The sequence below is a fragment of the Ochotona princeps genome, chromosome 4 (assembly GCF_030435755.1).
Source record: "Ochotona princeps isolate mOchPri1 chromosome 4, mOchPri1.hap1, whole genome shotgun sequence".
NCBI classification, from domain to species: Eukaryota; Metazoa; Chordata; class Mammalia; order Lagomorpha; family Ochotonidae; genus Ochotona; species Ochotona princeps.
The window spans coordinates 15,781,854-15,791,275 of NC_080835.1; the positions used below are offsets into that span (position 1 = coordinate 15,781,854).

Sequence of the window (9,422 nt, forward strand, 5' to 3'; positions counted from 1 at the left end):
ATTGGCAAATGCTGGAGCTACAACGCGCCCTGCTCCTGCTTTGCAGAGTGCAGCAAGGCCCCAGGCTTGCCTCCGCTAGCCCCAAAGAGGAGGCCCAGGGTCACAGGGCAGGGTTTCCGGGGAGCTGGGGCAAAGCCACAGGCCCCACCTGCAGAAGCAGGTCATTGGCTACCAGGGGGCTGGACAAATGACTCAGGTGAGCCCTCTGCTGTCCCCCTGCCCGCCCCACTGCTGCTATGTACGCATGCGTGCCCTGTGAGCATGGGCAGAGGCCAAAAAGCAGCAGCTGCCAAGGATGGCCGGGCTCTCCTGTGTGAGTTGAGAGCAGGGGACGATTTCTTCTGGTTTAAAATAGTCACAGCGGGAAGAAAGTCTGCTGGACCATGACATGACAAATCTCAAGAGTGTCCCCTTTATAACTTGCATCCCTGTTTGGACATCAAGATTCCAGAAAGTCACCCGACTTTGCCTCGCCCCGTGACATCACAGTAACATCATCAAGTGCCTGCCTCATCCTGGACTGAGTTTCCATAAGAATTCTAAAAAAAAAAAAAAAACGGAGGGGGTCTGGGCCCGGCGGCATGGCCTAGCGGCTAAAGTCCTTGAACGCACCGGGATCCCATATGGGCGCTGGTTCTAATCCCGGCAGCTCCACTTCCCATCCAGTTCCCTGCTTGTGGCCTGGGAAAGCAGTTGAGGACAGCCCAATGCTTTGGGACCCTGCACCCGCGTGGGAAACCCAGAAGACGGTCCTGGTTTCTGGCATCGGATCAGCGCAGCACTGGCCGTTGCAGCTCACTTGGGGAGTGAATCATTGGACGGAAGATCTTCCTCTCTGTCTCTCCTCCTCTCTGTGTATCTGACTTTGTAATAATATAAATAAAATCTTAAAAAAAAAAAAAAAAAGGAGGGGGTCTGAGGGAGTGAGGGAGAGCTGGAGGGCGGGGCTCCCCACCTATGCCCCATCTTACCACCAGCCGGTAGGAGCCTCTCCTTAGATGAGGCAGTGGCTGGATGACGGACACAGCCCCAAGCAGTAGGCGGGCCCAGACCAGCCTTTCTCTAATGGCTTCTGAGTTAAGTTCCATGTGGAAAGTGTGTCTCTGCCAGGGCCAAGGCACCTCATTTAACCCTCCTTTCCACTTGGAGCCATCCACTTCCTTCCTGAGAAACCCACCTCGTTGGAGGTGGGTAGCTGGCCTGCCTACTGTTTTGGCTATTGATGTGCCAACGTCAAGGGCGGGGAGAGCCACACATTCATTTCAAAATAAGTCCCAAGTAGAAAAAAAAAAAATCCAACCACAGAAGGGATTTTTCTTTTCCTCCCACATTTTTCACATTTTCCTAGAGCCACCTTTCTTGCCTCCGAGCCCAGACGCAGGAGTTGCATGCCCCTCCAGACTACAGCTGGAGCCCGGTTCCTGGGCTCTCTCCTTCGGCCTTTCCATTTTATGTACGTGTTTATTGCACATTAGAATTGGGGGCCCAAACTGAGGCCCCAGAGAGGGGGTGCTTCTAACCCTCCGTAGCATTGCCTTGAGATTGATTTGGTATAATTTCCATCTTGCACTCTTGGCATTCTGGATGCTGGCAGTGGGTCTCTCACAGTGGACACTCCCATAGGGGGGAAGTCCCAGCCTGGGATGGATATCACGCCATCTAATGGGGATAGTGATCACCTGTCAGGATATGCAAGATACGGAACAGCAGCACCCAACCACCCCACCTCCTCTTGCTTTGGAGGAGGGACGGGCTGTTTCCATGGAAAATCACCCAAAGACCCAGGAGAAGGGGAGCTGCGGCCGCGTTTTTTTTTTTTTTTTTTTTTTTTGCAAACACCTGCGCTTTTTGACATGATAGGATCCGCGATCCGCCCACTTGCGGGATCAAACTGGCAGGGCAGGGAGTGGAGAAACCTGGATGCAGGCTCTTGGTGGCCGGTGGCCCCTTCTACGGATGATGAGGAAGCGCGGTCAGAAATACCAGGCCTGGGGCAGGGGTATGGGATCACCCTTTCAGATTCGGGGCCCCTGCAGGCCAACGTGCGCCCGCCCTCGGTTGGTTTGACAGCAGGGACACCAAGGCGCGTGCGGCAGCGCCCTCTGCTGGCCGCGTGGGGGAAGGCGGCCGAGCCCGCCGATCTGCAGGTGCACTTGGAGCTTCAGCCCCGCCCGCGTCCATCCCTCTCCGGGTCGCTCCTGGCCCCACCTGGATTCCCGGGGACGCGTCCCTAACCCAGGGCTGTAGGCTGCTGAAACGATGCTCGGAAACACCCGATTCACCGGGGTTGAGAGTTGGGGGAAACCTACTCCCAACTAGGCCGGGCACAGGGGCGGGGAGGGGTGGGGGTAGGAGAGTCCAAAACCCGGTGGGCTTTTGGGAGACGTTTTGGAACTGACATTGCCGATGGCCAAGACGGCGGATTGTACGGAGCCATAGTAGCCCTGGGTTTGCTTTCTGCCTCATCCATTTTTCCAGCTAGGTCACCTTGGGCAAGGTACTTACATTTCCACGTGCTTTGGTTTCCTGATCTTTAAGATGGAGAGTATGATCCCAACGACCTTAATGGATGGACACGAGGATGAATGCGAGCTCAGGCAGCCTGGGGCAAGCGACTTAACCTTTCTGGCCCCTTCTCTAGCAGAATAGGCAGAATAAAGGTACTTACCCCGACGGTTGCAGCCTGCACGCGCTTCAGCGCAGTGCCGGGCAAGAGTTTAGCGTGCAATAAATGGTGGCTCTGATGATCGGCATTGCAGCTCTCACGAGCTCCGGGCGCGCCAGTCCAGCTCTAAGCTGCCGGCTCTATTGGGTTCTTCCTCAGATCTGGCTGTTTCTTTGCGGGCATGATTATTATTATTATTATTATGTAAATTCTTTTTACACCCGGCGCTCGCGTCCTTAGCAGTAGCCAGCCTTCCCGAGTTTGGAAAATCGAGGTTTCCCTGAAAGAGGGCCAAGGACGCAGCAGCGGGGACCTCCGGGGGGGGGGGGGCAGGAGGAAGCCACCGCGTCTCCTTGAGCAGCGTCACAGCCGCAGTGACGTTGCCAGGCCCTCGGGCCCCGGGGCGGAGCGCCCTGGCCCCGTGGGAGGACACCACGGTCCCCGCCGCCCGCAGGAGGAAGCGCACGGCTGCCCGCGCGCCGGCCTCTTCGAGGCGGCGGGAAGAAGCGGTCTGGGCCGCGGGGAGGAAGGGAGAAGCTGCTCCGAGCGTGGGGCTGACTTCTTCGCGGATCCTTATCCTTCTCCCCGGAACCCGATTCGGCTTCGTCTCCCTCTGCTCTCCAGGATTCATTCCCAGCCCCTGGAGGCGCCTCCTGCTCGCGGCTCCGAGCCGCCCGCCCAGGGGACGCCCATTCCCAGCGCTTTGCCCATCGCTGCACTTGGCTCGCCCTGCACTCCTCCGTCTCGCCGCGTCGTGCAGCGTCCACGTCGCTGCTGTCCCTCCACCCGCCCGCATTCTCGCTCGACTCCCTGCTGATTCCAGTCTCACCGAGACCGCGGACCGCGCCCCTCTGCCCTTGCCTCGCCAAGGTCTCCCAGCGTGCGCTTCCGCCCCTACACCACACAGGGCTGGTCGCACCTCTCTCGGCCGGACCCCGCGCTATTTAAGGTTTCCAGCTCCCGGGTTGCAGTCACGCCCTGCCCTCCTCCCCTAACCTCCGCCCCAACACGCCCCGCGCCTCGTTATTGGTTTGCACTTACTCTCCGGGATTCGAGGTGTGAATCACTTCAAGGACGCCCTCTCTCGGTTCCGCCTGGCTGGTGGGGAGGGTGGCCCGGATCCCTTGCTGATGCCCCCTGCGGGAAGAGCTGACCTTTCCAGCGCCCGCCCCGCCTCCAGCCCCTTCCTCCCTCTGCTCTGGTCCCCACTCTCCTGGCTGACCCTCCTGTCCAGGGGCTGTGTAACTCTCCGCTCTTCCTTACTTCCGCCTCTGTCCTCCCAAGAAGACCCCGTTTCCTTCCAGGCCTTCACTTGCCCCCACGCAGGCCAACGCTCTTTAGCTACCTCCAAGTGCAATTAAAAAAAAAAAATTCGGGCCGACAGATGAGTCAAATGGCTAAGCCTCCGCCTGTATTCGGGGGCATCCCATAACGGGTGCCGGTTTGCGTCCCCCAGAACTCCACTTCTCCAGCTCTCTGTTTGTAGCTTGCGAAAGCAGTGCGGCGCCATTGTGGCTATTTGAGGAGTGAATCAGTGGATGAAAGAATTTTCTCTCTGTCTTCTCTGCCAATCGGCCTTTCCAATAAAAATAAGCAAATAAAAATTACATTGTAAAAGCATGCACAAAACTGCAGAGAATCATCTAGATAAACACTTGTGCATTCTGTGTGCCCCCTTTCACTGCTTCTTGGTTAAGACTTAACATCTGGGGGCCTGGCATGGTTAAAGTCCTCGCCTTGCATGTGCCAGGATCCACAGGGGCGCCAATTCTAACCCCAGCAGCTCCACTTCCCATCCAGCTCCCTGCTTGTGGCCTTGGAAAACAGTCGAGGTTGGCCAAATGCCTTTGGACTCTGCACCTGCGTGGGAGACCTGGAAGAAGCTCCTGGCTTCGGATCAACTCAGCTCTGGTCGTTGCTGCTACTTGGGGAGTGTATCAGCAGATGGAAGATCTTTTTCTCTCTGTCTCTCCTTCTCTCTGTGTATCTGACTTTCCAATAAAAATAAATAAATCTTTAAAAAAGAAGTAAGTAGCACAACTGATAAGGGACTAATATCCAGGATTTACAAAGAGCTTCAGAAACCCAGGAACCGTTAAAAAAAATGTGAAGAAATGGGTGAAGAAAATTAACATTAAAAAAAAAAGATTCAAATGGTTAATAGACATGTGAAAAGATGCTCAGGTTCCCTGGCCCTCAGGGGGATACAAATGAAAACAACATAGAAGTTCCACTTAACCCCAGTGAGAACATTCAGAACCATTAACAACACCTGCTGGTGTGAATGTGAGAAGAAAGGCACCCTCCTTCACTGCTGGTGGGAGTGTAGGCTAGTACAACCACTGTGGAAATCAGTATGGAGAGTGTTTGGAGAATTGCAAATAAACCTGCCATATGACCCAGCTATCCCGCTCCTAGGAATATAGCCAATCCTACATTTATAGCAGCACAATCTATAATAGCAAAGACATGAAAACAATCCAGATGCCCATCCAAAGAGAAGTGGTTAAAGAAACTGTGGTATCTCTACTTTGTGGAATATTACTCAGCCATTAAAAAAGAAAGAAAATATATCATTTGCAACTAGATGGTCCCAACTAGACTGTTATGCTCAGTGAAATAAGTCATTCCCAAAAGGACAAATGCCATATGTTCTGTCTGATTAAGGCACCATCACGCAAATTTTAAGATCAATAACCCTTTCGATATTGCTTTTGCTGCATTTCATATATTTCGATATTTTTGTTTTCATTTTTCAAATAGTTTCTTTCCTCTTGTTGAATTCATTACTGGCTCATGGATTGCATGGTGGCATCATTCTACCCAAGAGACTTAAAGACTGATTTTATTTTTATTGTAAAGTCAGATATGCAGAGAGGAGGAGAGACAGAGAGGAAGATCTTCTGTCCGATGATTCACTCCCCAAGTGAGCTGCAGTGGCCAGTGTTGTGCTGATCTGAAGCCAGGAGCCAAGAACTTCCTCCAGGTCTCCCACACGGGTGCAGGGTCCCAAAGCACTGGGCCATCCTTGACTGCTTTTCAGGGCCACAAGCGGGGAGGTGGATGGGTAGCGGAGCTGCCGGGATTAGAACCCGCACCCATATGGGATCCTGGGTATGCTCAAGGCAAGGACTTTAGCCGCTGCCTGTGGGCTGTTATTCCAAAGCTTGTTTTATTTTTTTTCTTTTTCTTTTAAAATTTAATTTTATTTTGAATGTTGTTCATGCAGTTGACAAACTTGCGTTCCGGGTTGGCTTTTGTCTTCTTATTACCTATCTTTGTGACTGTATCACTTTATAGACTCGGAAATTTCAAATGACCTTAAGCTGAATCTTGTTCAGCTTGTTTCTCCCCTCGCCCACTCAACCACGTGCGTTTGACATGCATCCACCAGCAGTTCCAGATCCAATGTTTTCACCGCCAGTTGTGGTCGCTGCACAAGTTGACCACCCTCTGGGGGCCAAACCTTCTGCTGGGTATTCAGTTTCTTTTCCTTCTCCTTTTTCTTCTGATGTTAGGAACAATGTCTTCTACATCCATCTGTTTGTGGGGCAACGTGACTTCTGCGTAAATAGTTGGTGTGGAATCTCTGGGGATGGGAGTTGGCAGCTTTAGTCATCATGGCTAAGCATGTCTTCTGAGTGGTTGCGCTAATTCATAGCTCCAGAAGAATATTGCTATTTGGCACCCTCAAGGACACTTGGTTAATGCCAAACGTCCACATTTTTGTGTGACGGGACATTTCTGTGCTTTCATCTGCAATTCCCTCTTTCTAAGAGACACTGCACAGTTCCCACTACTTGTTGGTCATCTGCATTTCTTCTTTTGCAGGATCTCCCCTGGACTATTGGACAGTGTTTCTGTGGGATGATCTTTTATTACGTGTAGGAGTTCTTCATGAATACCAGATACTAATCCTTTGTCAGGCTGGAGCCCATCCGGTATCTCCTGTTCTGCTCAGCCTTGGGGCGAATGCTTCATGAATGGCTGGTTTCCTTGTTAGACTATGGCACGAGGAGAACAGGAACACCCCCTGGAAGAAGGCCTCATCTAGCTCCAGCAAGAGTTCAGTCAGTACCCCTGGACAGGAACAGTGTCCCATGATTTGTTTTTCTGCCTGTCTCTTTGTCTCTCATTTCACTGCGGCCCACAGAAATATCAGCAGAAACCAGGGGACACTATTTATTTACTTACTTAAATTTTTTTTTAACATTTATTTATTTTTTCATTACAGAGAAAGAGGGGGAGACGGACATCTTCCATCTGCTGATCATCCCCCAGATGACCAGCAATGGCGACAGCTGGGCTGCTTGGAAGCAGGAGCCAGAAGCTTCTTCTTGGGTCTCCCGGAGAGTGCAGAGGCCCAAGCAGACCATCTTTTTGTGTATTTATTTATTTATTGAAGGTTTATTTATTTTATTTTTTCTTGCTTTTAAAATATTTATTTTTATTGAAAATGCAGATCAGATTTATAGAGAGAAGGAGACAGAAAGATCTTTTTACCCGCTGGTTCACTCCCCAAGTGGCTGCAATGACTGGAGCTAAGCTGATCTGAAGCCAGGAGCTTCTTTTGGGTCTCCTACGTGGGTGCAGGATCCCAAGGCTTGGGGCCATCTTCTGTTGCTTTCCCAGGCTACAAGCAGGGAGTTGGATAGGAAGTGGAACAGCGGGGACACAAACCAGCACGCATATGGGATCCCACTGTGTGTAACGTAAGGATTTAGCCGTTGAGCCATTGTGCCAGGCCCTCCTTTCTTCTGGGTCTTTCACAGGGGTTGCAGGGCCCAAGGACTTGAGCCATCCTCTGCTGCTTTCCCAGCCCATAAACAGGGAGCTGGATAGGAAGTGGGAGAGCAGGGACTCCATATGGGATGCTGGTCCTGCAAGCAACAGTTTAACCAGCTGTGTCACCGTGCTGGCCCTAGGAGCTGTTTTAAAATTCATCTTTGTATCTCTAATACATATGACAACATAACACCTGTGGCATGCAGTGCATGTACCTCTCTAATAATTTTAAGTTATTTTCCGTGTGCTTCCCTCCCCTGCCCCAGCCTGTCTTATTCCTCCCAGTCTTCCTAACAGCATCTATGAAATAAATGACTGATAAAAACCTCCTGGAGAAGAGCAGTCCTTAGCACACAGTTGGTGGTACTTTAAAAGGTGGCATTTCCACAACAATCATGTTAGCGTGGGACTGAAGGGATACACTGTTTAATTTTAACAAAGGCAGAGAGAATGGACATGAGCCTCCTAAAGCTGTGGTGGTCAGGATTCCACTCGCCCCGACCCTTTATGGGTGTTAGAACCACCCTGTGGAAGGTTCAGTCCCTGTGAGATGCCTGCGAAGCATCACTTACCATTCTCCTCCTTTGCTTTGATAAATTCCAGACATATCAAAGGTATCTGAACTACACATACACTCCAGACTTTCAAAGACCAATCCCACCTCTTTGGCCACAAACAGAGGGCGGGAAACCGGGCTGCCAGCTGGGCCAGGGGTGAGATCTGGCTGCCACAATAACAGCCTCTTTGCAACTGTTTCCTGCATCGCCAATGAATGTGTGACCTTTGTTTATAACTGTTTATAAAATGAAGGTAATAATTCCTGCTTGTTCAGAAGCTTGAGATTCACTGATGACTCCTTGGAAAATGCTTTGGGAGTGGGAATAGGCAAGGTACTTGGGGAGGGTTCACACAGAATTTCTGCAAGGTCAGGGGCTGGTCCACTACAGTTGTCCCTACCACGCGTGACGCTGGGTTCTGCAAGACCTGAGGAAGGTGGGTGAGCACCTCCCCGCCCCCAGGTGTATGTCACCAGCAGGCGGCGGTGGGGGGGGAACTCCTTCCTTGGTAGCATGATGTTTGTAAGAACTATACCTCTTGGGGCAGTGTCATCTGATCAAGATGTAGTGCAATGTGGAGGCTTGTCATCTCCACTGTTTCATCTCAGCAGGAAGAAAGCAGGTGGCTGCATTGGAAGCCGTGGGAAAAAATAATTAGCCAGGGAGTGTGGCAGGGCCTTGCCTGGGAGGGTCTAGAGGAGCTGTGCTGGGCATGCAGAAGGCAACTACTTTGTGCCAGCTCTAGGCAGCTGCTCCCTAGGGTGACCCTGGTCTGTCTTGTGGCTGCTAGAACCAACAGCACCGGGGTCTGGCTGTGTTGAAGAAAGAAACCTTGAGCCAGACCAGGCTTTCCAATTCAGCTCTTGTGGCCAGTGCTGTAAGGTAGCACGTAAAACCACAGTTTGTGCCACCAGCATCCCCTATGGGTAACTGTTGGCATCCTGGCTTCTCGGCTTTTGGTCCAACTCCCTGATAATGTGCCTGGGAAAGCAGCAATCATGCAAGCGGCAGGGCCTGGCACCTATGTTGGAGCTGGGCTGGCTGCTGCACACTGCCCGCAGGGCACGCTTGTGGCCAGCTCTCAGGTAGCTGTATTGTTTTTAGAGGAAGAATGAGTACACTTTGTGGTAAGTACAGCAGAGTAGACACAAAAGCCGGGAACATAGCTGCTTATTATCATCATCCAAGGTCATGTTCTACACACATAATTGCAGGTGCTGGGCTTGGATGCGAGCGGCAGGGCAGAGGTTTGCTTACATCAGCGTCACTGCAAAGGCCCTGTGCCATGACATTGCCATGCCTACGGTGCCATGAGGCCATAGGACATTTGCAACTTCATCACAATCTCTAGGAACTGCTGTCAGTTGGTGGTGTGTCGTTGAAATGTCATCAGGCAGTGGGTGACTGTGTGCTGG

At 51.8% G+C, this 9,422-nt stretch overlaps 1 long non-coding RNA gene across 1 annotated transcript; it reads right to left on the minus strand.

Annotated features, from left to right (window-relative positions):
- Positions 1–1,808: 1,808 nt before the first annotated feature.
- On the minus strand, positions 1,809–3,018 carry LOC131480069 (uncharacterized). The gene is made up of 3 exons (XR_009245232.1): positions 2,669–3,018; positions 2,506–2,561; positions 1,809–1,950 (listed from the first exon to the last, which is right to left on the minus strand). It is a non-coding gene; the product is annotated as an uncharacterized LOC131480069 (long non-coding RNA).
- Positions 3,019–9,422: the final 6,404 nt, after the last annotated feature.